The sequence below is a fragment of the Pinus tabuliformis genome, chromosome J (genome assembly GCF_031772625.1).
Source record: "Pinus tabuliformis cultivar Carrire ecotype Pingquan chromosome J, CPIR1, whole genome shotgun sequence".
NCBI lineage: Eukaryota > Viridiplantae > Streptophyta > Pinopsida > Pinales > Pinaceae > Pinus > Pinus tabuliformis.
In genome coordinates, this window is record NC_142295.1 from 204,833,872 (window position 1) to 204,861,088 (window position 27,217).

Genomic DNA, 27,217 nt, shown 5'->3' on the forward strand with positions numbered 1-27,217 from the left:
AATGCAAAAATTGACACTGATGAGACACCTACTTATGCAAATGCAAAGAGCTTTGATCGCTGATGGAGGGCTACAAGACCGACTCTAACAGGTTCCAAATCTTATAACCCTTTAAACCATCCTTATACCCAATAAAGATGCACTTTTCAGATTTACTATCCAACTTGGTTCGTTTCTCCTTTGGAACATGTATATATGCATCACATCCAAATACCCTCAGATGTGAAAGAGAGGGTTTAGTACCAGTCCATACCTCTTGTGGAGTTTTATTCTCCAACGCTGATGAACGTGATCTATTGACTAGGTAACATGCTGTCTCCACCGCCTCTGCCTAGAATTCCCATCCTAACCCGGCACCATTGAGCATGCTTCTTGCCATTTCCATCAATGTCTTGTCCATTCTTTCTACAACTCCATTTTGCTGAGGTGTATATGGAGTAGTATTTTGTCGTGCTAGACCACACTTTTACATAATTCTTCATATTCCTTATTGCAAAACTCTCCACCGTTATCTGTCCTTAGCACCTTTATCTTCTTCTCTGTTTGGTTTTCCACCAAAGCCTTGAATTATTTAAACCTGTCAAAGACTTCAGATTTCTTCTTAAGGAAATATATCCATGTATTCCTTGAGAGGTCATCTATAAATGATACATAGTACATAGACTTACCTAGTGATGGAACCTTCATAGGTCCAAACATATCACTATGCACAAGCTCTAATATATGTTTCGCTCTCTTACCACCAGTGGGGAAACTCACCTGATTCTGCTTCCCATATACACAATTTTCACAGAAATCAAAATCCAGAGAGCTATTACTCATACCTTCTACCATGCCTTTACCATGAAGTATTCGAAGGCTCTTCTCTCCAATATGTCCAAGCCTTTGATGCCACAACATGGTTTTCTCTCCAGAGAACACTAGATTTTCTGCTCCACTTTCAGGAACCACAGAATTGTTGCACCCATCAACAACAGTGCTACCTTGCAGCTTGTACAGAGTTCTAGTCTGAACTCTCCGCATCAATACCAGTGCTCCTCGAACCAGCTTGCAGATATCCTTCTCGAACACTGTTTTTACACCTGTATCATCTAGCTTACTTACATAAATCAGATTTCTGGCCAATGAAGGAATATGTAGGACACCTGGAAGTGTTCTAACCCTTCCACCTTGCAACTTCAACTTTACTTTTCCGCGACCAATGATTCTAGCCTTCCTATCATCCCCTAAGAAGACATCACCACCATCGTATTTCTCATACTCGCAGAACCACTCTCTATGGGGAGTGAAGTGAAAGGATGCACCTGAGTCAATCAACCATGCCTCATGATCTACATGTGTACTTGATGAAGCCAAGTACACATCCCCACCTTCATATGAGATCTTTTTTGCCTTTGCAGAAGGAGTATCATCAGATCCCTTTCCTTTATCAGGAGCTTTAGATTTATAGTCCCTTTTGTAGTGCCCTTCCTTTCCGCATTTCCAGCACACCACCTTTATAGGTTTTCCTGGATATTTAGATCTCCCTCTATATTTAGATCTCCCACTCGATGACTTATTTTTGTTTTTGTTATGGGACCGTCCTCATACAAACAAGGCATCACCTTCTGTCTCTCCATATTTTTCCATCTCATCTCCTCCGTCAGCAAGGTAGTTGCATTGCTACCTATTGCAATAACCAGACTATCCCACGAATCTAGTAGAGAACACAACAAATTGATGCACTTATCTTCATCTGAAATTTTAATATCAATAGATTCTAACTAACTTACCACAGTATTAAATGCGTTCAGATGCTCTATCACGGAGTCTCCATCTTTCATCGTCAGTTTATATAGCTTTTTCTGCAGAAATAGTTTATTCACCAGAGACTTAGATTGGTACAAAGTCCCTAACTTGTCCCACAAAGCCTTCGTCGTAGCTTCCCCTGATACATTCAGCAATACTGAATCTGAGACACACAATCGTATTGTGTTCTTTGCCTTACGATCAAACTTTTTCCATTCTTCATTAGACACTCCCATTGGTTTAGTACCCGAATCTACCGCGATCCACTGATCTTTATCCACCAACAGATCCTCCATCTTGAGTTTCCACAACTCAAAACTATAACCATTAAATTTCTCGATCTCTATCTTTCCACTACTCGCCATCTTTTTTCACAACCAGAATCGATCTCACAAATTTCCCACTGAACAAGGTCTACCACAGGCCTGAGCGAAACCCCTCAGCAACAAAGGCGTCCCCTTGAAGCCAAAACAGCTTTGATACCAAATGTAGGTTTTAACCTCGTACATAAATTACCTGCATACGATTTCTAAACCACAGAAAATAAACAATGCGAGAGCTTAACACATAAAACACATATACACAGAGATTTTCCCCTAGATCCCAAAACCGAGACTACCAGCTTGATTTTTCATTATTTTCCTTTCAATGTTACAATACATATTTATACATGTTGAAGCATCCAATACCATGGACCGAAAACCATGGCGTCCAAAACCATGGACTGAAAACCATCGCATCCAAAACCATGTGCGAAAATCATGCACAAAACCATAGGTAGGTTTGTCCAACCTAACATAGGGTCCAAAACCAAAAATTTTTGGGGCGTTGCCTCAGACCCCATAGAGTGGGGTTACCTGCACCCCTCAAACCCCCTGTGACTCCCCCTGCTACGCAATCAGTGCAACGAAGGGGGGGCTTCCTCCCCCTTCTAACCCCTCCGGTTAACTACATGGGTTAGTCATGGAAACAATATAACACAACCCAACATTCTTCTTCAAAAGTGTCGAGTAACAAGTCAATCGCAAGTTTGAGAGATGAAATTTTGCATTGTATTGGCAAGATTGCCTCCAGATCATACACCAATTGAAAGGGTGTGAATTCAGTTGCATTTCTCACCGAGGTTCGATATGCCCACAAGGCAGAGTATAGGGTTAAATGCCAGTTTCGTTTATGAACCCATATCATTCTTTGAAGCATTCGCTTCAAGAATTTGTTGATGGCCTCAACTTGTCCATTCTCTTGTGGATAGTAAGAAGTAGAACTATCATGTGAAAGTCCTATCTTGACAGTTAACTCAACCATCATGTGATTGCAAAAATGCGACCCATGATATGTAGCTATATCCTATGGTACACCAAACTAGGCAACCACGTGGTTGAAAAAGAAAAGTGTAGCCGTCTCTCCATTGTTGTTTAATGTTGGCATTTCCTCAACCCATTTTGTGAAATAGTTAATGACGACAATAATGTACCCATGCGCCCTGGCCGAGGTGGGGTTACATGTCATAAATTCAGTGCCTCATTTGGTGAAAGGTCAAACAATGATGACAACATGCAATGGTGTAGGTGGTAATATAACTTTTTGGTCATAGATATGGCACGCGTGACAACTTCTGACAACAATTATGCAATCTTTGAATATGGAAGGCTAGAAGTAACTAGCATGCAGAATTCTCTGCACAATATCATAACCAGATAAGTGTCCACCACAAGCACCTGAATGAAAATCATTCAAAACTTTCTCGGCTTCCTCATGAGTGAGGCACCTTCGTAAAATCGTATCGAAACCATGATGGTAAAGAGTGTCGCCAATGATAAGATAATCTTTGGCTTGGTATCAGATACATCGTTGTTGCGAGTGAGAGGTATCAAGCTAGAAATTTTGGGTCTAGAGATAAATCAATATATCTCCATACCACGTGTCAGATGACGAAATCAGGAATAGAGACTCATCCAGAATTGATGGTTTTGATGTTGAATCAATGGTATTCGAGGGAAGGTCGCAAAGAAGCTTGGCGAAGACTAGAGATTTCTTTAATTTGGATTTGATAAATTCCAAATAAAACTCCTGCAAAATGATGATACATTTTGAGTATTTTCCCCCCAACAATTGATGTGACAAAATATATGTCATAGGGTTGCAATCCAAAATGACAGTGGTCATTCATTGTACAGCTTGAACTGTAGCCATAGCTAACTTTTCGTCATAAGAGTACTTAAATTTTGTACCATTGATATTGTGGCTCAAATAATATATCGGATGTTCAATCCCATTTTCTTCTTGGACTAAAACCATTCCAATGGTTGTATCTGCAGTGACGAGATACAGGAAGTAATCGTTTTGATAATTCGGGGAATACATTAATGAGGCTCTAATCAAGGTATCTTTAAGAGCATCAAAGTAAGCTTGCACAACCTAGTCCCAATGGAAGGATATCCCCTTTTTCAATAAATGAGTAAATCCTTTAGCCATTTCAACATAATTGGGAATGAACCTCCTCAGAAAGTTAGCCTTCCCTTGGAGTCTTTGTAACTGTAGTAGATTGGAAGGTGGAGGAAAGTCACGGATTGCCTGAACCTTAAGTGGATCGAGTCAAATTCCCTCCGTAAACACTACAAATCCAAGAAAACAACCAAAACCAACACAAAACACACATTTGTGTGGATTGAGTCGTGTTTTGTAGTGTCAGAACCGTAAAAATATAGCTCTCAAATGTTTCAAGTGATCAGACTGCTTACGTGAATAAGCAGGTAAATCGTCAAGGTATGGTTGAAGAATATGTTTGATGTCATGGAAGGCATAATTCATCGTCCTCTGAAATGTTACCCCTGCGTTCTTAGAACCAAAAGGGAGTTTCCTATAAGCAAATGTGCCCCATGGACAAATAAAAGTAGTTTTAGATTGGTCTTCTGGGCAGATATTGATATGATTATAGTCGGAAAAACCATCCATAAATGAGAATATTTCTCATCTGGCACATTCATCAATAATCTGGTCGATAAAGGGAGTAGGATAATTGTCTTTTGGACAATCTTGATTAACATTCCTATAATGACGATGAGCCACACTGGTTGGTTCGAAACGCGTCGACAAATGTCTCTCTTTATGTGATTTATGCCGAAGTTTTACTTATAACATTCCTATAATCGAAACACACTCGTATTGTCCCTTATTTCTTCATGAAAGGAACAATATTGGAAACCCAATCAGTAAGAGGAATAGGGTAAATGAAACCAGCATGCAAAAGTTTTTCAACTTCTATTTTAATAGCATCAACCTTCTTTGGATGAATAGGATGGAGGCACTATCACACTAGTTTGACATTAGGATACATTTTGATTTCATGTTCAACTATACTAGAGTCAATTCCTGGCATCTCCTCATATGACCATGCAAATATATCTCGAAATTCACAAAAGAGATCACGATAAATATCAAGTTTTGATGGAGAACAAGATTTGCCAACATGAATGTTTTCTACATTGTTAGGTTTGGTTGAAATATTGATAGAAATATTTTCTTCGATATTTGACAGGTTTCACTCGAAATCTACCGTATATATGAAAACATAATTCAAAAGGAAATCAACAATTGAAGGGTGATTTAGTTCATTTGAATAATCTTCTATGTGATCTGGAAGATGGGAACAATGATGATAATCTTCCCATGGTTCTCCTTCCATCATCATTGATTGGATGATTCCTTCATCAGTAGAAAATATACGTGAAAAAGGATCAGAGGAAGTACCATATTCTAATGAATGATCTACCTATATAATTGATGAAAATGGATTTGGATTTACTGCATAAGCCAGAAAGATTGATTGCTATGCTAGCTCAATAGGGCTTAGTAGCATGATTTCATTATTACTATCAACTTCAAAGTTATTGGTAATCTCCCTTAAGTCAGATGAAGTGGAAGATATGATGTTGCAAATCTCAACTTTTTCCACTTCCACCAAGTTTGATGGTGACGGTAGTGAAAAGTACCCATTAGGGAAGGATCTTTAAAGAGACCTACGCCAATGTTTTGAAGAGAGAGTGGGGGTACGTGTACCAACAAAATGCTTCCAGTAGCCTATGAACTAGAGCTGAAGAAGGTGAGTTGGTCGATAACTATGATTCCACCCTTATGAGGGAATGCAATTGTATGAAAGTATGTTGAAACCACAGCAGCCATAGCATAAACCCATGGTCTTCCTAGTAAAATGTTGTAGTCAAGGGGTCTGTCAACAACCTAAACTTCAATAGTTACTGTTTTGCCTCCTAGTTCTATTTGCAGATTACTCAATATTCCACCTTGTTGTTGGTGAACGTGACAAAGGCAGCGAGCCAAGTGTTTTCTAGCAATTCATAGACATAATACAAGTCGATGCCCCCTCGTCAATAATGGTTTGATGAATAAGTTTATTCAAGGCATTTACTTGAATCAGGAATGCTAACTGTGCTGGTAACTATGGTGTATAACCCACATGGTTGAAAACCACAAGATTGGAATCAGTTGGATCGATTCCACCAATTGCTGACAACAAAACCTGATTTTGGGAGGGACAATTTTGAAGTACCTCAAGTGTAGACATAGTAGAGGGTGACTGAGGGTTAAATGTCGATTTATGTAAAACTCCCTTAGGCGGTTTTATTGTTAACTTTGGTGCAATAGATGGTGGAATAGGATCATTAGAAGTTGAAATTGAAGAGTTAGGTTGATCAACTTGGTTATGCGACGACGACAATTGATTTCCATAATCTTTACTTCATGTTGACACCAAAACTTCAATTTTACACTTAGAGGCGGATAACATAAGAACTTGGGAAGTGGAAGCATGGTCTGTAGCAACCATATGTGTCTCCAAGTTTGAAAAAGGATCAGTCAATACCGTGGATGTATTAGAAGTCTTCAGAAGCTTTGAGACTTCGGAGCGGTGAGGACAATCTCGCATAAAGTGCTCATCATTACAGATCAAACACGAGTAATGAGGTTTCCTAGATGAAGGAGAGGAATCAGATGATTTCTCTTGAGGGGAATTATTTTGTTTCTTCTTGGTTTTCCCCTTCTTCTTGCTTCCTGGTTGCTTTTCATTCTTGCCTTTGTCAGATTACACGACATTGATTTTGGAAGCAAGAGTGGTATTAGGTGCATTTGTAGTTTTATTGGAAATGGAAAGTGTTTTACCAGATGGTCTACCTACCGCTTGTGTGCTCGAAGAAACAATCACACCGTCACCGACATGAGAGTCCTTACTCAATGGTGGAGGAGGAACAAAGAAAGCTAGTCGGGGTGCATTCGGGATCTTATCATAGAGCGTGCCAGACTGTATATAAATCAAGTCCAAATATTGGACATGAGCAATCACTTTCTCTTCAGTGACAACTCCACCTTTCACCACATCCTCAGTGATAGATGGTAGCAAGGATTTTATAAACCACTCAGCCAAAAGCTGATTAGGAACATAAGTTTTAACCATTCAAAGATGACAATGCTACTCATGAATATGATCATAGATATGAGTAGCAGTAGTCTGTTTAAATTTGGTTAATACTTCCGTTCCAGTCTCATATTGTTTGGGTAACTAGAAGTGGGTTGAAAATGTGGTAGCTAAGGGAGTGAAGTTATCAAAAGAAGCTCGTGGTAAGTCAATGTACCACTTCGCAGCTGGACTAGTAAGCGTTCTCTGGAAAAGATGTAGTCTAACAGAATCATCATTCAAGGAGTTTGATGAAAACCATAAATGAAAAGTCATGACATGGTTGGACAAGTCTTATCTATGGTTTCCATTGAATTTTAGAATATTGGAAGGTAACTTATGAGGAATCACTGGCCACCAAGGTGCATAATGAATTGGGTCATTGGTGAGCCGGTTTAGATCTGGTAATTCAAGTGTCGCAATGAAAGGCAATTGTCTATTGAGGTTAGGTTTAGCATATCTAGGGTAAGATGGGATTGCCTGGGCAATAGGCCTTTTCATACCAGCATAAGGCATCTGCTAGTGGTAACCTTGATAAGGGTAAGTTTGCTGAGAAAATCTGGCATAAGGTTGTTGTTGAACACCGGGATACATTTTCTATTGTCCAATCCCATCATAGGCTTGATGACCAGGACCTGGATAAACTTATTGCTGACCAAACCCAGCATAAGCTTGTTGTCCAAATCCATGTTGAGGTTGGTAGTGCTGGAATTGTTGCTGTTGATATTGGGGTTGCCAAGGTTGTTGAAGAAACTATTGTTGTTGTTGATACAACGGTTGTTGATTTAACGGTTGTTGCCCACCAATGTAAGGTTGACCAGGTTGTGAATACATTAAACCATTGTAAGTCTAAGTGATTCCAGTAGAAGGTAAAATAGCCTAAAGTTGTTGAACTCTAGATGCAAGTGGTTGTTGTAAAACTGCCTAAGAATGCTAGATCTGTATACCTGAAACTTGGGGGTCTGAGGTCGAAGGGCTAGCTTGCACAGGTTGAGATACAACAATCTGGGCTTGTGACTTGGTAAAGCTGTAACAACAGGTGTTATAGATATGGATGAGATAAATTGCATAGGTTGTGATGGATACACAAGCTTAGGTTGAACGAGCATGGTTGGCTGCCACTAACAGACAGTCATTCCAGGCTGACCTAAAGATGATGACATACCGACATATGGTTTCCCCCCAAAAAATGGAGTGTAAGGAGAATGTGCATATTCTTCTCCGTATGGGTTTAGTACAGTGTAAAGCGGATACATAGGATGATAAACAAATGAACCAGCTTGATGTGAACTTGATGGGTCTAGCTGTTCGGTATCCATTAATGAGGAACCAGATAAAATTCCAGTAGAGGACATTGGTGAAGACCAAGGGCTAGAAGCAACACCTGAGTGGGTTCCCGATAAATATTGGTAACCCGATGGGATGGACATAACACCATACAAGTGTGACTCAGGTGTCGTAGTAAACATCAAAAAGGTTTCGACAGAGGATTCTACCGTAGCCATAACAGATGGTATAGTCTAGTATGTTGACTCTGCCATAGTCAAATGTTCAAATAAGTTATGTAACGAATCAACGGGTGGCTGAAAGTAATCAGGATCAAAAGGAGCAATAAAATGAAGAGTATGAGGATACAAATAAAGTCTAGTTCAAAAATGGAATGGAGTTTTGGGTGATTCTACTTTAGGTTCCTCTTCTATCGAAATCAAACCAGGTGGAAGAATTTCTTTGTCTGACCCATAATAGATTTCTGGTATTTGTTGTTGAGATAAAGAGGAAGTCTCGATAGTTATGGATGCTTGAGGATGTACCGGTCGATCTTCTTCCAGTAAGGTAACAACTTTTGATTGTTCAACCTCAAGATCCAAATGTTCTGGTAAAAGAAAAAGTTCAAGTTGGGCTTTATGAACAACTTATGGTTCAGAAGTAACTTCTGATTGAACAGTGATAGGTTCAGGATTAACTTCTAGTTGAATAGATTCATGTTTAGAAGTAATTTCTTGTTGAACAACTTCGGATTGAGAATCGACTTGTTGTTGAACAACATGGGTTATCGTTTCACTAGATTCAGTCCTAGTTTCCTTAGGTAATTATGGAGATTCCACTTCAGTAACATATGTACCAGTGTCTGTAGGAGTAACTGGGGTCTCAGTACTTACCAGTATAGGTTTTTCTGGTAATTCAGATGAAGAACCAGAGGCTTGTGAAGTACTGGATCCAGTCAAATGAGACCGCTTCGACCGGATAGGTGTAGATTTGGGCAGTAAAGGTGGTTTACTCGCTACTCTCTACAAACGACGAGGTAAGGGTTGATTTTCCTCCACGATTGTTGATTGATTTTATTACAAAAAATAAATAAACAAAAAGGGGTAAGCTAGGCAAAAAGGTTTACCAAGCAACTGTGAACTGCAGAATACCTCCTGGCGAGAGAAGTACGGGTAGTCAATCTCCTCGAATCCTGTGCTCGTTGTATCACAATGTACAAGGCGGCTGACTCGGTTACTTAAGGATGGATAACAACCTAGTGTTTTCCTCCCATATATACCTGAAAGTACGTGGAGACCCAATCTGTATTAGCGCTGTCTAATGCGAAACTGCACTGTGAGAGCATTCCCATATACTTTACGTACTATAACACCACCATATATACCTGAAGGTATGTGGACGAACTACAATATGCTCACATACATGGAATGAGGTATCACACTCAGAATGTATCGAAGAAAAGTTAGAAATAGCTACTATGTTTTACGATGCCGAAACATGTCCCTAGCCTAGAACCTCTAAATGTTTTGCATTAGGTGACAATGCTCCATTAGGTTAATTGATGTTAATTTTAAGTTTATATTGATTAAGAATTTGCCTTTCAAGGTTCACCACGTGATGTATTTTCAATTCCTAGAATGAAACTAATATGATAAACATCCTTTTCATTCAATTTTGACAATGAAAACCTTAGCTAGTAGGGATAGAGCAATCAGATTCTTGTAATTAAAGAACAAAGAACACATCCAATGCAATTTCCTTAAACTATCCTTATGAGCGCACACAAACTCTTTTAATGCACAATGTAAGTTTTTCTTTTCAATTCCCTTAATGTTGTGATGAACAAAAGGAAACTAATGCACATACAATCAATCAATCTTTTTGCAAGAACGAAGACTTTACGATAGTTTTGTTTTGAAAGAAATGAAGAATTTTACGACACTTTCTTTTGAACAAAGATTAATCAACTATAAACTAACTTTGAAAATGAATTGATAGTGATAAAGAAATCATTTAAGAAACACTAAACAATCAAGGACAAAGTAGGGCTGGCAAAGGAAACATAAATTGATTTCAGAGACACAAGCATCATTGACCTTTCAGCAAGCAGAAACAGAAGGAAATTTGGCAAAAAATCAACTCAAAGGAGGGATTTTTGTCCTAAGGATGATCAGCGCAGCCTTGAATGGGAGATAGTGCACTTCAGAGTACTGTCCTCAAGCCAAGGGTGCTATGCAGCGCTCTGTCTCTAGACCAAACCTGCGCTGGTGCCAAAGAGGCCATCTTAGGGGCTTACAAGCACAGTTTTCACCAAAAAACACTACAAAAAGGCTGAAACAAGATCGATGGAAGCAAGTAAGGTATACTGGAGTGTGCTAGGATGAAGGTAAACTACTAGAACAATGATCATTCCCTAGTATGGTCGCCAATTTGTTATGAGGAATTTTGCATCTACGGATAAATACTAATTCCCAAGGTAGGTAGTTATACCTAGAACAACAGATTGAAAGCGCTTATCCTTTTTCTATAGATGATAAATAATACAAGGGAATTGAAGGACCTACTTTTTCTTTCGCTTTCCTTTTTTCTCGTTTGTATGGCTCCCATCACTCCTCCTTGAACTTAACTCGCTCAGAAAGTACCTGCAAGCATAAACAGAAGACAAAGAACCAATCAAAGCAAGAGATCTATCGACTACAAGTAAATGGAATCATATACATTCACACATATAAACATCATATATCAAGATAATCATATGGAAAAAGGTGTAAAAAACTTTATTAAGTAGAAGGAAGAATTACAACCATGAAGTCTGATCCATTGTCACTCTTCCAGCTTGGGTTCCAACCAACATCACATCAATAGCACAACACTTCAGCAGCATAACAATACTTGCTTATAATCTCAATCCTCACACCAACAATATCTCCTTACAAATTCTCAAAGTCTATCCCCTCATCACTTAGATGAGTGATCAATTTATAGGCAAATGAGGAGGTTTGTTCATAAATGAGGGTATTGAATGGCCTTCCAAACTTAGAGTTAGTTTCCATGGAGGAAGGGATGAGAGGATAGGAGGTTACTTAACTCATTCCCTATCCATTTTCGAGCTCATAGGAGATGATAAGTGTGGGAATATTCTATATGGCTCCAGAAGATAACAATATTCCTAGAACCCTATGATGATTTCGCTCAAACTCACCCAACGTAGGTCAAAGTGGGCCTAAGTGCTTTGGAAAGCACCCTGACATGGGCCTACCTACACTGAAGTGTACTTACCAGTGACCAAGACTGCGGTGGTCCCACAAGGAGGCAATTCTGGAGGGCTTTAGGCCAAGAAACTCTCAAGGAAGGAGGCATTCAAAGTGGCGACTTGTCTAGGGGATGTAGCAACTGAATTAGGGTTTGATGAGCCCCAATGGTATTGATCTGAATGATGGGAGTGATGTGCCCAAATGGATTTGTAACACTTCCATAACTGACAAGAAGGATCCATGGAATGGTTGAAAGGCCTACTAGGAAAAGAAAAGGCATGAGGCTTCTAATAGAAAGAAAAGTTCCAAGAAAGGTTTTGTTCTTGCAGTACGGTTTTCTTTTGTGACGAAAGACGAAGCTTATAATGAATGTTGGAGAACAAACATGGAAGAGGATTATGTTCCAATGTGGAAAATAGAGAGAATTCCAAGGAATGGAAGTACCTCCCTTTCTAAGTGGGAGTTTCGAAATTGGATAGCATTGGGAGGTACTCTCACATGCCCTTGGTGCTAGGATTGTGAGTGAGAAACACTCATAAAGTGTGATTTTATGAGTGTATGGGATTTGTACCCAAGGAGAACATTTAATATTGTAATTTAATGTTGAGTTTGGTGTTGGAGGTTTCTTGATGGACAATGGGGCATCCAAAAGGACCATTGGTAAAGTATAAATAAGAGACCAATGGAAAGGCATAAGGAGCAACTCATATGGAAAAGAAGTGATGGATTATTCTTGATTAAGGTATGATATTCTCTAAGGAAACCACAAACTTGCAAATAGGGAAACAAGGGATTTTGGAGGGAATCTTCTTCTATGGTTAATTAGGGCCAAGGTTTGTCTTTTGTTTTGGGATTTTTGCAGGTAAAGGGAAAATGGTTTTGGTTTTGAGACAACCTAAAACAAAAGAGGGATGATTGGTTGTAGGAAAGACACAGGCCAAAAAAGAGAGGGGCTTGTGCAAGAAAAATAATCAAAAGTACTCATTGGATTGTGTAGGTGATTTGTAGCATAAAGGAGGGTAGGCCAAGGCCTACATAGGGCATCCGAAGGAATTTTGAGGGAGGTACGAACCTGTGGGATGGTTGGACTAAGTTATGGTCAAGTCTGTAGCATATATGGCACCTACTATGATATTTTGTGGGAGTTTGGGCTTGTGAAGTAGGCTTGAATCACTTGGATTGGCAGACCACAACTATAGGAGTCTAGTAAAGGAAGACATCAAGTTGTTTGAGGCTTGTACAAAGTTGTTTGTGATAATCCATGGGATTGTCAAGGGCTTCCATGAGGGCAGACCCAATTTTGGTGATAAATTATAGTGCTAAGGCTTCCAAGTGGGTAGATATCTTGTTTTTGAGATGAATGTGAACCTAAGGGGATTTGGATGGGAAGTTTAAGGAGGGAAAAGAGTTCATTTTGTACTACAGTAGGTGGTTTTAAGTATTGGTGGCAAAGGACAACCATTGGTTAGTGATAATTAGGAGGATGAGAGCCTAAGGGACTTGGCCTCAGACATAGATATTTGGTTAAAGGGTTTGAGATTGTATTTGGGAACTTTCTAGGGATTGTAAAGAGTCATTATCCCTGCGACAAGAGACTTGTTGTTTCTTGTTAAAGGAAAAATCAGAAATCAATCTTAGGCAATAAATATTGTGTCTTGTGCACTGATCTAATTAATGATATATTCTATTATGAAAAAGTTTTTAAAGTTAGGCATTTCAATTTGTTTATGTTTTTTGTTATGTGGAACTGCCAAAACATAGACTAGACCTAGGGTACAGGGAATTCTAACACTTATACTAGGAAAATTCTCCATAAACATCATCCCAAAAATAAAAAAGTGATCCACAAGATGCATACACACATACAATAAAAGAATCTTCTCCAAGTAACCACTTCCATACTTCTAGGAGAGTAGTCAATGAATAATAAAATATGGCACATTCCATCATCATATGTGAACAAGGTTTGAAAAGGTGTGTAAGAACCAAGTCAACAAGAAACCTCATTCCACATTTGGAACCAAAGTAAATTTCTCCAAATATATTGAAAAGTGTGCAAAGTGAAAATATATGTAGCGCTTTACACGCATGATAGGTTAGAGATCTTGTGAACTTCAACAAATTCCAAAAAATAGAAGATTGGTACTTCTTATCTATTGGATTCTCCCTAGAGAAAAGGTCTTAACCTCGCCAAGGAGAAAACCTAAGGACATAACAGATAGACTGCCCACTGTCAACTCGACAACCTTTCCCCTTCTAGGTCTTGGAAAATTCTTTCCTATCTAAGGAAGGATTCCTTAGGCTAAAACTTAACCCTATTGTTTTAGTACAAGTTAGTGAAGGTAGCTAGGATTTGATCATATGAATGGGGTTGACCAAAATATTTGTTAGTTTGATTGCCTCAATGGTAGCATTAAATAAATAAAAATATTAACCCTTGGGAATTATTTCCAAGGTCATGCATATGCAAGTAATTGTAAAATGAATGTGCCTTGATCAAGACACAAACAAGAAAGTGGATTTCAGTGAAAAGGTGTGTCTACAACCCAATATCAAACAATAGTACTTGGTCCAATCTCTCAAAACATCAACCAAGGAGGATAGATTGTACCCATCAACCATACTACTCGATCACCATGGTACAAGAGGATAATATTCCTGAATGTTGTTTTTGGTGCATTATAACAATTTAATGATCGCTTAGATGGTTTGAAAATGTATAGGGGGAGTTTTGATATACTCAAGATATGTGGAAGTAATGCTCGTGTTCATATTTGTTTATTGCAATACTGCTTGAATGCGTAGAAACATGGGTTACTTGGACCTTCAACAAAGCTTTGTCTAATGCTATATTGTTTGAATGGGTAGCAACATGGGTTACTTGGACCTTGTTGAGGGTGTTGAACCCGCCAACATTCAAGGGGATCTCCCTAGTTAGAAGTCCCAACTAGACCTCAAACTGTTTGGAGTAGGAGTCCTAGCAGTGGGTGGTAATGTAGTACCTTGACCACAGTAGCGCACATAGATAAGTATGGTTACTTTGGTCGAAAGCAAGTGTGTGACCTTGTAGTGAGTCAAGTGAGATATGGGGGTTCTAAAACACGGAGGGGAAAATGAAGTGTGCCCCTTACAAGCCTGTAATAGTACACAACTTGAAAGGAACACACGAGCAGAATGACACCACAAGTTGAAATGTGGAATAGTGCACAAACCAAAGTGATAGGTTAATCCAACAACACACATCCAACAAGATTCATACAATTGCATACAAATTAGTTCATAAGAAAATGCACAGGTTAAACAAAATAAATTGCTAAAGAAACTAGAATAGTCCAACTGCAATAACAACATATGCATAAAAGTGTGTTGGCTCTGTTATTATTATTGTGCGTGAAAGTTCCATCCATACATGCACCATTGACAGCGACTGGCCCCAATAGTGGAACATTATAGTCAAGAACACCTACTCCTCTAAAGAAGTGTACTTGTTCTACACTTTGAAGAAGCCAAGGCTCATCACAATACTCCAAGCCTTCTCTAAGCCTAAGCCTAACCAAAATCTTGGCTCCCAAAATCTTATTCTATGAGTTATGAGGTTCTATTTATAACAAAGGGTGGGGTGATGCTTGAAATCCCCCTTTGTGACTCTTTGACTACCCTCATGACTCTTCAACTTATTTACAAATAACTCATTACATTACATAATGACTGTTCACATTCCACTAATGACACTTGGAATTTCACTTAAAACATATTTACAAATAATATACATTTTCCACATGCACCCGTGTGAGACAAAATAGGCTAGAGACAGCCTAACAAGACAAAACACTATGACTTAGAAGTTTGAGGAAAGACCAACTCGGAAACCTCCACTTGATGTTTCTCAGTGAAATACTGATACAAAGCTTGATATTGTTCTATGGTGTCCCCAAACTACTTGATGGTGTCTTTCTGATAGTGGACTCTTTCCTTCATATATTTCGTGTATATGGTCTTGGAACCTTTGTCCAACCCATCCTGAAGCATGTTCAACATGGTATTGACCATGACAGGACCACCAATTTACTTCTACATGTTTTCTGCACTTCTCCAAGTCATCTCTGGTGGCCTCTAGCCTTATATGCTCCATGTACCTTTCGACCTCTAGTCGGACTTGATTCCTATGCTTAGATTTGTTGTGGGAATTGATTGACGAGATCCTGTGTGTTCTCACCATGACATCCAAACTCTTATACAATCGTGCATATGAAGCCTATATGTTGCTGAAAAATAGGGTCAGTTGCTCATAGTTCTGGATCAACATCCAGATATGTGCTTTATCCAACTCTTCCTATGGCTTCATCATCTTATGCAAGTAAAGCGGGTCTCCCTTGTACATTATTGTCCATTCTTGCACATGGGTACTAGAAGCATGTATTTCGTTGAGATTTTGGACAACCTTTCTGCTCCACTCTTGAAAACCATATAGATGGAAAACCACCTTATGCACAGTGACAATTTTTTCATAGAGTTTCTACATGGGGGCCTCAAGAGTTTATACTTCACCAAGTATCACCTTCCTCATCTCGACCATTGCAAAACCTGTGGATTGTCCTTCCTTTTTCTTGGCTGCTTGCAAGTTCTTTTCCATCTTTTCATTCTCTTCTAACAGGAACTTGACATTTGAGCTCCTGACTCCTGCATAATCCATAGTGACATCGGCCATGGAAACTAGATGGTTTCTGACATCTGACACTATCACCCTTTTCTTCATAAATGCAGGTGATGCGTAATCATCCGGGAGATTATTTCTTTGTGCCTGTACAATCTTTTACTGCAACTCATCAATTGATATATTGTACACATCCATCACTGGATCATCATCAACGAGAAAAACCTCTCCTTGCTCGCTTGAGACTGGTTATCTTATTAGAGGTGGTGGAGACTTAGGGACGACCTCGGGTGCTCTCGGCATGAGGTTTGTATCTTGGTCGTATGGCTCCTATCCCAAGTCCATGTCTGTTACCTCAACCATTTGCTCAATCTCTTGAGCAAGCTAACGATATTGCATCTGCTCACCCTCTTCTTCAACAGCTGGTTGTTATGACTCGTCAACCTATATGGGTGCAATTTTCTCTGTCATCGCGCCTTGCCCTTCTTCTTCTTCTTGTTTTTGATTCTCTTCCCTCTCTCTCCTTCTTAGCTCTTGTTCTTCCTTCAACATCTTCTTTGTTTCCTATAACTTCCTTTCTTCTTCCTCCAACCCTTTATTTTCTCTCTTTCTTCACTCTACTCTCTTTAGTCGTTGCTCCCTCTTTGCCTCTGCTGCCTCCATGGCTTTATCAGTGATATGATCTTCTTTGAACTTGTATCTTTGCTCATCCTCTGGGTTCTCAAAAATCTTCCTCTTACCCTTATCTTGTGCCAGTTTTCTGGTTATTGTTGTTGCTTCCTGCAATGTTGCTGCCTGCAAAGCAGCTTTCCATGTTGTGGCTATACTGATTTGTTCATTGAGCTTGGAGGAGCTATAATAGTACCTCCAGGGGTTCTCCTCTGCCTAAAGAAATTTCTCATGGATCCATGGATAGTACACCTTCGCGTAGTGGTTCTTGAAAATGTTGTGGGGATCATACAAATTGTAAACTTTGGTGTCAAACTTGAACTACACTTTATCCTTAGCTTTGACATTCACATCCCTCAATCTCTTAATCTCGTACAATCCAATCCACAAAGGAAGAGTGGGATAGGGTACCTTCTTCCTCCTATGTAACCCTGCTTATAACCCTATGGATATGTGATATGAGACCTCTTACATGACCAACTTGTCCATGGCATACCTTGGTAGAACATGCAAAGGCTTCTCTCTGCCAAACATCCTGATGAAGGTGCCATCGGGTGAGGCATACCAATCTGCAATGTTAAGTATTGCCTCCATCACTTCTTGGGAAATGGAGGGTGGATCCTTCTCAAATATCAACTTGTATACCAGGATAATGAAATGGTCTGTCAACCTCGCCATAACTCCTCGGTAGATGAAGTCAGAAAGAAACTTGCAATAAATGTTATCGACAATCTTTGTTGGTGTCCATGTACAACCCATGCCAGGAAACTGATGTTGGACATAGATCGCATCAAGTAAATATGCGCACATGTAGAATCTCACCTACTCATCCATGGGTGGATTCCAGGTGTTAGTCACATGGACTTTCAATTGAAGATCCAACAGATCTGGTCAGTTGAATGGCCTTCCATCATTCACTAACTGGTCTAGAAAAACCACCCAATTCTTCGGAAAGGTCTCCGTGCTCTCTTGACTATACAATCGGCATGAAAAAATGATCAAGAACTGGTAGGCCTTTCTAAGTGACTTATTTTGGTAAACATGGTTGTGCGTCGCTCTAAACTTCAACGACTCTTTCACCTAGCACTTTATAATGTCTATGGTGTTCACAAAGTTGTGGGTGGCATAGAAAAGTGCATCCATGTCGTTCACCGGCTGAGGTAAATGATACATCTAATGATAGTTCTCTGTCCTGAAGGTAGAAAGTTGTATCCCACAACCACTTGTCAATGTCATAGTCTCTAGATTTGTATGTGAGACAATCCAGTGGATGATGTCCGCACAAGGAAAGTTGGGGTACCTGCATGCAACCCTATGTAAGCTTGGTCAATGGACATTGACATAAATCCATCGATCCTCTAGATCTTCCTTGAAGTCCCTTGCAAATATATCTTTGATTTCCTTCCATGTTAACTTCATTCCCTTCTCAATGAACAATTGAGTGTCTACATAAACTGAAAAATTCACTGACACCTGCTTAACTGCTTCGCTAGTGCTACTCTCAACAATATCCTTTGATGTAGCTCTCTTGGAGGCCATGTTACCTATAACTGCTAGAGAGTCTCTCAAAAACTGTTGTACCTAGAGACGGACAGGACACTCATGGCATGCAAATGTTAGATTGAAACCAAAATAACTTCAAGAATAGACCAAACAATAAACTAGGCAATTGCTGGGAAAAATTGCAAAATCTGGGCTCTAAGACATGACTATTTGCGAGTTGGTTTTGTGCATTACGCAGTCCCAGCTGCCACTAGGAGGGCTTGTTGACTCGAACTATGCAATGCACAATTCAGTCTGGCTTAGGAAGGGTGAGACTGCGCATTGCACAATCCCAGTGGCCAGGTTTAGGAATGGCTCCTGGAACTACGCAATGCACAGTTGGAGCCAAGCCTTGGTAGCCTTTGCACAATTCCTGGAGCCAAGGCGGAGCCTTGAGATCCAGAAATGCACAGTGCATGCTGGGGAGGAGAAATATCCGGGCCAAGGAAGCCTAGATTTAACCAATGGGAGCATGAAAACGAGCATATCTGAAGGTGTAAATGATGGTGGGTGCATACCTGAGTGAATGATGATGCATGTGAATAAAACAAGTGCAAGATGTTGAAATATGGCAACAAGAATATTCCAATTTAATTTGTCCTTGAATTAAACTGTGAATTAAAATTGAATTTAGTCTTAACAACTACTTGGAAGTAATTAATTAATTTATTTTAAATTAATTAGTTGGAGAAATTCAAGTTAGAATTCTTTCTGAAGTCATGCAAGAGTTATCCCTTAAATTAAGGAGATAAGATTGAGTTATATTTGAGTTGTAATTAGTTAACTCAGTTTATTGATTTAAGTCTAGTTAAATTAGTTCCAAACTGTTTGAGGAACTAATAGTGAGTTAACAATCAGTTGATGCATTAATGCACTCAATTAGTGCTACTCCAGTTAACTGAAGATTCCCTCATCAGAAACTCATGCATGTCTATTTTGAGAAAGACCCAGTTGAGATAAATGTTCAAGGACATTGTACTATCAGTTGCATGTGTTTTCTCATGGAGAAAACTCATGCATGTAGTCAAGGATTCATCCTTGAGGATTGTACTGTTTTGAAGGATTGGTTTTCCACTTGGCAAGAGGCTAATCATCCACAAGGAACAACACAAGGAAATAGTAGCTTGGAGGAAAGAGAGGAAGGCTGGAGAGAAGCCAAGATTGCCTGTGAGCATCTGTGAGGATTGTACTGAGAGCTGGTTAGCTGTGGGAGCTAAGGCTTTGTATAATTCCTATGTATTTCCACCATGTATGATAATACAATAGTGTGGGGTTTTTAGCTGAGGCTTTCCCCAAAGTATTTTCATGTGTATTGTGCCATTGATTCTTCTTCTTCTAATTATATTGTTTAGGTCGATCTTTAATCTTCCGCAAATTGATAGTAGAAGTAGGTTATAGTATTCTACTTTGATTTATATTGCATTATCGGGTTAACCTATCACAAATTTTCTACATGGTATCAGAGCTGTGAACAATATACTGAGAAGATAATTCGAAGTTTGAAGTTCAGGGTTGCAGGTGCAAATCGAATTCATATCATACTTCAAGGTTGGCCAATGGTGTTCTATGGCTTGAGACTCAAGTATGCCTTGGAAGGTAGCTCGAATTACATAGCATGGAAAGATAGAATGGAGGCTGTATTAGAAGATAATGGCTTGAAGGAATTCATTGATCAAGAAATTCCAAAGCCAGCTTCAACTAATGCACAAGAGTTGGCTGAGTGGAAGAAGTGTGTGGCAAAGGCGAGATAGATCATCCTTGAGGGAGTTCGAGACCATATTGTCTCAAGTCTCCATGGGAAGGATACTCCATTTTCAATGTGGAATACATTGAAGGACCTCTACCAGAACAGTAGCGACCAGAGGAAATTGGCGCTGAAGGATAAACTTCAAAGAATCAAGATGGAGAAGGGCGATACTATTTCCACATATCTGAACAAGCTCACCACCTACAGAGATGAGCTTGGCAGTGTGGAAATAACTACTGTCGATGATGATATGGTGAGCCTCGCTCTCCTTGACCTTCCAAATAGTTGGAATAGCTACCAGGACTCTGTGAATGGAAGGGAGAAACTGCCAAATTGGGAACGACTGTGGTCAGATCTTATGCAGGAGGAGATTAGGAGGAGCACATGATATGGTTCTTCATCCAAGAATGATGATGAAGAAAATCTGGCCTTAGAAAGTAAGGCAAGGAAAGGAAAGGGGAATTCTTCCCATTTCAAATCGAATTCTTCTCATGGAGGGAAGAAGGGTGACATGTCTAAAGTAAGATGCTTTAATTGTCACAAGATGGTATATTATGTGACTGATTGCCCATCGAAGAAGTCTAAGAAGGGATCCTTAGAAGGATTGGATGGTGAGGCATTAGCCTCTCAGTTCAAAATGGACTTTACCCTCATCACCTGCATGATGTCATTGATGATGGGTTGTGTCTGACATCTTGGCAATGGAGCCTCATTCCACATGACTGGTGATAAAATTTTATTCAGTGCCTTTGAGGAGAAAGACCTCAAGATGCGCATAGAGATGGGTGACGATGGAAGGTATAGTGTTTCAGGAGTGGGCACGATTGCTTTTCAGAGGGAGCATGGAGCTCCTTTCACCTTGACAGATGTGATGTATGTGCCTGGACTGAAGAAGAACTTGGTATCGGTCATGATGTTGGAGGACAAAGGCTATGATGTTGTCTTCAGTAAATGAAAGGCGTTCCTAAGACACAAAGCCATGGGTCAGACCAAAAGGATAGGGATTCAAGTGAAGAATCTCTATAAACTAGAGGTAGATGATTGTGAAGCATTGTGTACCAAATCAGAATTGGTGCAAAGCCAAGACATTGGTGAGTTGTGGCACAGGAAGTTGGGCCATTTTCATCATGGGGATTTGAAGATAATGCAATAGATATCTACAGGACTTCCCAAAAGTAAACTTGAGCAAGTTGACACATGCAAAGGTTGTACATTGGGAAAGTACACCAAGTCTTCCTTTCATGATCGAGACAGTTGAGCATAGGATATCTTAGAGTGAGTTCATACTGATTTGTGTGGACCATTCTCGACAGTATCCACAACAAAGCAAAGGTATTATGTGATTTTCATTGATGACTATTCTCATAAATGCTGGATTTATTTCATGCAGAAGAAGGACCAAACTTTCATAAAATTTTGTGAGTTCAAAGCTTTGGTCGAGAAAGAGTCAAGGAAGAAGATCAAGGCCTTGAGAAGCGAAAATAGTGGAGAATATGTCTCTTAAGATTTTGAGGACTTCTGTGCAGCGGAAGGAATTAAACGAGAGTTGACGACACCTCATAACCCACAACAGAATTGGGTGGCCGAGAGGAAGAACAAAACTATTGTAGGGGAAGCACAGGAAATGCTGCATGACCAATGCCTACCACTTCACCTGTGGGCTGAGGCATGCAACACAATGGTCTATTTGCAGAATAGAAGCCCGCATCACATACTTGGGATGAAGATACCAAAGGAAACTTTCTCCGGTAAGAGACCAGATGTGGGTCACTTTAGGATCTTTGGCTCATCGGTATATTTCCATGTGACAAAGGATGCACTGAAGAAGCTTGAGCCGACAACAGAGTTGGGGATATTTGTGGGGTACACTGATACACCTCACAACTATCGGGTGTACTTGCCTACCAGTTGGAGCATAGTTGTTTGTAGATATCTCAAGTTTATTGAGAAGAAGGCCATGCGAGTTTCCCTTGAGATGGAGCTCCAACTATAGGCCGTGGAGGAATTGTTGGTTCCTAAGTAGGAGGAGCCCCAGAATGATGTGGAGCAGCCGCATGCAGAGGTTCTAGGAGTGGAGACATCCACTCAAGCAGAGTCTTCCAGAGATGGATGGAAGTGCACAAGAGAAGGTGACAGCATGTTGGAGGATGCGAGAGAGAATGTGGGAGCATGTTATGAAACCAGTTCACAAAAAGATAGAAAAGAGAGATCAACGCTTTAGAATTCAGCCTCTTCGAGGGGGCAACCTCCTTTACATTACACAAATGAACAATTCTTGGATGATTCAAATGACAAAACCTCCTTTCTATATATAGGAGTCTAAGGAGTCATAATATAACCCAGCCGACCTAACAATAATAATATAAAGCAACAAAAATAACAATAGAGGGATTCTATGGGGCACAGTAATAACAATATGGGGACAATAGGGGCACAACAATATTAATAAGGGATACAACTACAATAATAATGGGGTAATCACTAATATTATAGGGACCCAACATGCCCCTCTCCTTCAAAAAATTGTTTTCCTCAACACTTGAGTAGTTCTGGATGCTTCTGTATAAAATTCTCATCCTCCCATGTGGAATCTTCAACGGATAAGTTCTTCCACTTGATAAGATACTCCAAAATTGATCGATTTCGTAACTGTCAAGTTCTTGTTTCGGTGACTGCTTCTGGTTCCAATGTAATTTTTCCTTCCTCGTCAAGTTCTGGAAATATTGTTTGAACTGGGAGCTTGTCGCCTATAACCTTCTTTAAACATGAAACATGGAAAACTTGGTGCAATCGAGAAGCTGCAGGAAGCTCCAATTTGTATGCCATAGTACCAATCTTTTGCAACACCTTGTACGAACCATAATACTTTGGTGATAATTTATTATCCTTCTTAGCTTGCTTGAGGGACATTTGCTTATATGGTTGTAGCCGTAGGAATACCCAATCACCTACATCAAAACTTCTTTCGCTGTGATGTTGATCTTCCTGTTGTTTCATTCTATTCTGTGCCAACACGAGGTTATCCTTTAAGAGTTGGAGGACTTGTTGTTGATGTTTGATGTGATGTTCCACTGCTTGAACCTTAGAATTTTATCTTAAATATGATGTGATGGATGGTGGCTGATATCCATAAAGTGCCATAAATGGGGTCATTTTTGTTGTTGTATGGAAGGAAGTGTTATACCACCATTCAACCAGAGGCAACCATTTGACCCATTGTGTCTGTTTATCAGATACAAAGCAACGAAGATATCCTTCCAAACATTTGTTTGCTATCTCAGTTTTCCCATCAGATTGAGGATGATAAGATGAGCTATGAGCTAACTGAGTACCAAGACAAGAAAATAATTCTGTCCAAAAATTTCCAGTGAAAATGGGATCTTTGTCACTTACAATAATCTTTGGGTTTCCATGTAGCTTTTGAATTGTTTCCAAAAAGGCAGTTGAAACTGTACTGGCTTTAAATGGATGTGATAATGCACAAAAGTGTGCATACTTGGTAAGTCTGTCAACTACCACCATGATGACACTCTTTCCCTCAGACTTGGGTAAACCTGTGATAAAATCCATTGAAACCTCCACCCAACGTTGGCTTGGAATGGATAAAGGTTGTAATAGACCCAGTGTCTTAATTGTTTCAACTTTATTTTGTTGGAAAACCAAACATTCCGCCAAAAACTTTTGAATATCTGATTTAAGGCCCTCCCAAAAAATTCCTTCTTAACCCTGTGGTAAGTTTTTAAAAATCCCGAGTGCCCTCCTAAGGGAGAAGTGTGCAATTCCATAAGAATCTTTTGTTTTAGCTGGGAATTCTTATAGAGGTATAAGCGATCTTTGTACCATAACGAATCATTTTTCCAGCTAAATGTATCAGACATACTAGAGTCTTGTTGTAAATTTTGAATAAGTGCTCACACTTCTTCATCGTTGTTCCATTCCTCCCTTGCTTCCTTTATCCAATCTGGTTGGATAATAGAAATTGCGCACAACAATGCTTCCACATCCTCATCCTTTCTTGAGAGTGCATCTGCCACCACATTTTGCTTCCCTTTTTTGTAGATGATTTCAAAGTCATAACCTAACATCTTTGTGACCCACTTTTGTTGCTCTTCAGAGGATAATCTTTGTTCTAAAAAGTATTTAAGGCTATCATGATCTGTTTTTACCTTGAAGTGTCTTCCCATTAGGTAGGGTCGCCATTTCTTAAGTGCATGGAGTATTGCCAACATTTCCTTCTCATAAATAGCTTTGTGTAAAAACTTTCCCTTGATTGGACGACTTTCAAAAGCAATGGGTCTTTCATCTTGCATTAAAACAACACCAATTCCATTTCTTGAAGCATCACATTCCACAATAAAGGTTTTTGTGAAGTCTGGTGTAGCTAAGACCGGTGCTTGGCACATTGCCTCTTTAAGATGCTCGAAGGCCTTTGTTGCTTATGGAGTCCATGAAAATGCATCTTTCTTCAATAATGTTGTTAGAGGTGCTGCTATTCTCCCATAATTCTTAACAAACTTGCGATAATACCCTATCAACCCAAGAAATCCTCGTAGATGCTTTATGGATGTGGGGATTTTCCATTCCTTAATGGCTTTAATTTTGCTAGGGTCTACCTTAACTCCTTCATGAGATACAATATGACCCAGATATTCCACCTCTTGTACTCCAAAGAAACATTTGGATCTTTTTGCATATAATTGTTTACCTCCAATAGTTGTAGCACCCTGTCAACATGTTCAACATGATCCTTCCAAGACTTGCTGTAGATTAGTATATCATCAAAAAATACTAACACAAATTTTCTAAGGAATGGTTTGAAAATGGAATTCATCAAACCTTGAAATGTTGAAGGTGCATTGGTAAGGCCAAAAGGCATGACCAAAAATTCATAATGACCCTCATGAGTTCTAAATGTTGTTTTCGGAATGTCTTCAGTCTTCATTCTGATTTGATGATATCCTGAACGAAGATCCAACTTGGTGAAGTAAATTGATCCATGCAATTCATCCAGTAATTCATCAATGACAGGAATGGGAAACTTATCTTTAATAGTGAGCTTGTTGAGCTCCCTATAATCCAGACACATGCACCATGATCCATCCTTCTTGTGCACCAATACTACTGGAGCAGAGAAAGAAATTTGACTCAGTTGAATTATACCAGCCTCTAGCATTTCTGCAACCATACGTTCAATTTCACTCTTTTGGGCATAGGGATATCTGTACGGCCTGATGTTTGGAGGAACACTTCCTGGAATCAGATGAATAGCATGATCATGATCACAAATAGGTGGGAGACCTTTGGGAGTCTCAAATACCTTGGAATGATTGTCCAAGACTTTTTGGAGATATGGAGAAATAGATGATTCCGACGTGGAAACATCTAGAAAACATAATTGTGCAATTACACCTCTTTGTTCCTTTTTTAGAAGCTTTGTCATACCGTTAGAGCTGATTATATTTCCCGGTTTCCCTGCAATACCCCTTAATTCAACTTCCTTTCCTTCCACAGAAAATTTCATGAAAAGTTCTTGAAAATTAAAAGCTATTGTACCCAAGGATTGTAGCCATTGGACTCCTAGTACAACATTGGCACCTCCCATTGGAATGGAAAGCATTGGGCTAGTCAATACATATTTTCCCATGGATAGCTTGATATTATGGCACTTTCTAGAGAAATTTATTTTTCCTCCATTTGCAACCATCACTTGACACTCTGGTGCTGGATATAAGAAGAAATTCAATTCTTTTGCTACCTTACAATGAATAAAATTGTGGGTACTTCCTAAATCAATCAACACTATTACCTTTTTCTTCTTGATTTGTCCTTCTATCTTGATGGTTTGAGGAGTGGTAATTCCCGCCAATGCATTACAAGATATGGTCGGATTCATTTCTTCTTTATCTAGGCTTTGTTCCTGGAGTATATCCTCTTCTTTTGACCTTTCTTGCTCCTTTTCTTCTTCCTCTTCACAATCTATGTAGAATAATTTCTTCTCAGCACACTTATGACCTTTAGTGTATTTGCTATCACAACTGTAACAAAGCCCTTTTGCTCTTTTTTTTTCCAATTGTTGTGGTGTCAACCTTATAGGTTGTGGAAGACTAGGGGTAACAACACTTCCATCTTTATAGTTGTGAGTGGTATGCTTCCTAGTTGCCATAATTTTGCTTTCCATTTTTCTTGCTAACCTGAATGCCTTCTCTAATGAATCAGGTTCCCAAAGGTGAAGGCGAACATAATGTTGGATATTATCCTTTAAAGTCCCTATGAACACATCAATCCTATGCTCCTTTGGAATATTTTTTACCCTTATGTTCAATTTTTGGAACTCCTCAATGTGCTCCATTATTGAACCCTTTTGTTTGAGACTTATCAATTGGCTAAAAAAAATGTTGCTTTTCTTATCCTCATAATGTGCTGTCAATTCTTTCGTAAAAATTGCCCAAGTGACAATTTGTTTATGAGAGCAAAGCCATTGATACCATACAAACTGATTTGGTTCCAAATATAAAGTTGCAATATGTACCTTTTTGTGTTTTGCACATTATTGAGATCGAAGAATTGCTCCATCTGTAATATCCATGTCGCGGGATCCTTGCCATCAAACTTCCTCATATCGATTTTTGGAATATGGTAGGTCTTTGATCCAACATTAGAGTCTATGGAATCATGATTAACATTTCTTTTGTTCTCATCATGAGTTTCCTTTACTACCCTTTCACCATTAGTGACCATTTCTTGTAGCAACTTATTCATATTTATCTTCAATTCTTCCATCTTATCATCCATGCCATCCATTTTAGCGTCCATGCCATTCATCTTAGCTT